Consider the following 4185-nt stretch of genomic DNA (forward strand, 5'->3'; position numbering starts at 1 on the left):
GGAGATATTAACATAATTTAGGGATTTTACGGATCAAGACACAAGTGAATAAATCATTTAATTCAGATTCATAATAATAGGTGAAGTCTGGGTGGATTCTTTCCTGGGTATTGTCTATCTCATTGGTTATCTTCGATTATTTTCCTATTTCACTATCTGTTGCATTCTTAGTCATATTAGTTTAGTAAATTTAGATAAAAAACAATCACTCCAATTTGTTGGCTAAATAATAGAAAATTGGTAATTACTAGTACTTTTGGACTTCGTAGATACGATATCCCCTACTCACTATAACTATACTATTGTTCGATAGGTGTGCTTGTCTTAGTCATATTTATAAATAGTTTAGTGACCATCAAGTTTTTGGCGTCATTGCTATGGATTAAAATATTAGGAAAACTCAATTTTTATTAATTTAGCCATTTTTATTTTTATTATATTTTTGTTTTAGTTTAATTTTTGCATTCTAATTTTTCTTTTCTTTTATTTGCTTCTGGCAAGTTCTTTTAGTTTATGACTAGAAGAAATTCGTATGGACCGTTATTATTCGACAGTGAAATTGAAAGTATAGCTCATAGAAACCATAGAGAAGCAAGGCAGAGTCGAGAATATCTAGTAGATGAACAAAAGGAAGTTATTATTATTACTAAGGAGATGGGTGATAATCAGAATAATCAACTAGTTGTTGCAAATCCTACAAATCCAGATCCTATTCCTCGTACTATGTACGATTATGCCAAGCCCATTTTAACTGGGGCTGAATCGAGCATTATGAGACCCATTATTGCTGCAAATAATTTTGAAATGAAACCAAACACTATTCAAATGATACAACAATTTGTTCAGTTCGATGGTTTGCAAGACGAATATCCAAATACTCATTTGGCTAATTTTCTGGAAATCTGCGATACTTTCAAGATAAATGACATTTCTGACAATGCCATTTGCCTACGATTATTCCAATTTTCATTGAGGAACAAAGCTAAACAGTGGTTAAATTCTTTACCACGAGGTTCTATCACTACATGAGATCAAATGGCCGAAAATTTCCTACTAAGTACTTCCCATCGGCTAAGACAGCCAAGTTGAGGAATGATATCTCTTCCTTCGTTTAGATTGACTTAGAAACCTTGTATTATGCATGGGAGAGATATAAGGACTTATTGAGATGGTGCCCTCACCATGGGTTACCTCTTGGAAACACGAAAATATACACACTTTTTCATGCCATTTTTAACTCAAATTCATGTCAGTTCGGTAAATTTCTTGTCGAAAAATATATAATTATTATAAAATAATCATTTGTACTTAAATTATTAACATAATGAATTTTAATTAATTTTGATTATTTTTGATAGATTTGCACAAAGGGCAAAAAACGGCTCGATGGACACTGCTAGAAGCGCAAAACCGAGAAATAATTTTGAAGCATCAAGGCGAATTAATTTTTCAACCTAAAACGGTCCAAATTATATGTATTAATTCATAATATAATTAATTTTAATTTATATCCAATTGAATTTGGGTTAAATAAATTATTATTAATTAATTATGAAAAATGGCCCAGTTAAACTGAACCGAGAAAACTGAACCCACTGAGTACTAGGAAGCCCAAAAACCGTCCCACATGCTGACCCAATCAGCTTACTTGGCTGATTAATTAGCTTGCAAAATGGCCCTTGAAGACTTTTTCAAATTACAAACAAACCCCTCCACTATTTGTGCCTTTCTAGATTTGCCCCTAACTTAATATAACAAGTTTGAAAACTTCAAAATTGCCACATGTGTAACACCCCTTACCCATACCCAAGACCAGGGCAAGGTATGGGGCATTATCGAAAAATACGGGCTATAAAATTTCATTTCAATTTAAAACCGATCAAACAGAATCGTATTTTCCAAATTATGGACCTTCGAGGTCCAAAACATGTATTAAAAGTGATCCGGGACTAAACTGAGAACTTTAGAAAACTTTAAGGAATTTCTAGGTTTAAACCTCACACGCCAGTGTGGAGGCAATGTACACGCTTGTGTGCATTGGGACACGCCCATGTCCCTTACCCATGTTGAATTATTGGAATTTATTTTTCATTTCGAACCTATAGGGGTTTTCACACGGCCGAGCACACGCCCATGTCACAGCCCGTGTGCAAAAACTTGGAAATTTTGTTTATGATGTCATCATTCATTTAGGGGCACATGGCCAAGGCACACGCCCGTGTGCTATACCGTGTCCTCTACACGGTCGTGTCTCTACCCGTGTGTTTACTACCATGCATACTGACCTAAAAATTCAAGATACAGGGGACACACGGCCGTACAACACGCCCATGGGGACTGACCTTGTGTCACACACGGCCTAGACACATGCCCGTGTCTCTACCCGTGTGGACCTTTTTGTAGGCTATATTCCAAGCCTTTAGTCACCCTCAAACATCTATACACACTAATATGTTCCTTAGACATCTATCATGGTATAAATGTACCTTTAAAACCTTCTTAGCCAAGCCTCATGTCTCTTCTTAACCTATATTGATAGTACCCTCTTTGTTTTAGGGTTACCATTTTACAAACCATATTATATACTTAGCTCATTTCATAAATCATGCCAAGTATGACCTAAACCATCTTCAAGTGATTTGGCCACATTACACATATTCATTCATGGTATACCACATTTAACCATCTCATGAAACATTTAAGCATAACAAGCACAATTAGTAGGTTTACAATCTACATAAAAATAAGCCATATCCCATGGCCATATACAAAATGAATAAGCATATCATTTAAGCCCTTACATTGGCTAGCCAAAAGACACATATAACAAAATGACCAAGAATCCTATATATGCCATTATAACAAAATAAAAGTTTCTATATACCAAAGAAAGAAAAATTGATAGTGTTGACAATGCTCCAACCGTCTTCCAATCTTCACAAGTCCGCGAGCTCTGTAAGACAAGGGAGATGAAAGGGGGTAAGCATTTACATGCTTAGTAAGTTCAGATAATGGGAAAGTAAACTTACCGGTTATTTAACATACAATCATAATAGATATTCATACCAACATGTATAATATAATTTCCCTATCACATACATTCGACCGTCAAGTTAGTCTCAGGAAAATACATTATAACATTAGTCTTAGATGAGCTCATCAAGTCAAGCATTTCTATTCTCATTTTTCATTTTAGACCCGTTGAATTTCTCGGGATCTTGATGGATATCTCATTTACCATCAAATCATGCAAGTGATCATTTTAAATACCCACTAGCATGAACCTCGTTCTTACGGTGGGATTACTAGTCCAGGATAAATCCCCCGTAATATAAACTCACAGAGCAATGTCGAGATTACCAGTTCAGGCTAAATTCAGATCCTAATCAGATTACCCGTCCGGGCTAAATCCATTTCAGCACACATATTCTTCGGGAGGCTAGATCACTATAGGATCATCCGTCCGGGCTAGATCCTTTCTACCATTAATTTATTTTCGAGAAATCCATCAGGTATCTTTTTTATTCAACTGGGATATTTCATTGTAACATCAATTTTTCATGAATTATCTTATTTTGCATATCAATATTATAATTTATACATGAACTTACATCTTTAAGTATTTAAAATAGTTTTCATTCGAGTTACGTGAACTTACCTGGTAATGGTGTCGGGTTCGAATTTTGATTACTCCAAAACTTTTCGTTTTTCACGGTCGACCTCCGGAATTGGTTCCTCAGGGCCTATATCAGTAAAAATAAATTATTAATACCTCACATTGTTCAATTTAGGCCTAAATTTTACCTCTAGAAAAAATGACCATTTTGCCCCTAACTTTTCACACTTTCACAATTTAGTCCCTAGGCTCGTATAATGAAATGCATGAAATTTATAGGTTATCCAAGCCTAGCCAAATATTTTTCTTGCTTATAGCAGCCCACATTTTCTTCTATTTCACATTTCTACCACACATTTTATACCTTTTACAAATAGGTCCCTTAAGTCATTTCCATGGAAATCTGCTTAGTAAAAGTTGTTTACTATACTTTAAACTCTCATATTCCTCCATAAATAATCAAAACAAAGCATCTCATGCATGGGTAAATTTCTAAACATGAGCCCTAGCTTGAAATATGGGTAGAAATAGAGAGAGCATGTTACAAGGATCTCAAAAATACGAAGAAC

The 4185-nt window shown here is 34.8% G+C and overlaps 1 non-coding gene across 1 annotated transcript; it reads right to left on the minus strand.

Annotated features, from left to right (window-relative positions):
• Positions 1–1082: 1082 nt before the first annotated feature.
• On the minus strand, positions 1083–1189 carry LOC128294953 (small nucleolar RNA R71). Its single transcript, XR_008285260.1, has one exon. It is a non-coding gene; the product is annotated as a small nucleolar RNA R71 (small nucleolar RNA).
• Positions 1190–4185: the final 2996 nt, after the last annotated feature.

The sequence above is a fragment of the Gossypium arboreum genome, chromosome 6 (assembly GCF_025698485.1).
Source record: "Gossypium arboreum isolate Shixiya-1 chromosome 6, ASM2569848v2, whole genome shotgun sequence".
Taxonomy (NCBI): Eukaryota; Viridiplantae; Streptophyta; class Magnoliopsida; order Malvales; family Malvaceae; genus Gossypium; species Gossypium arboreum.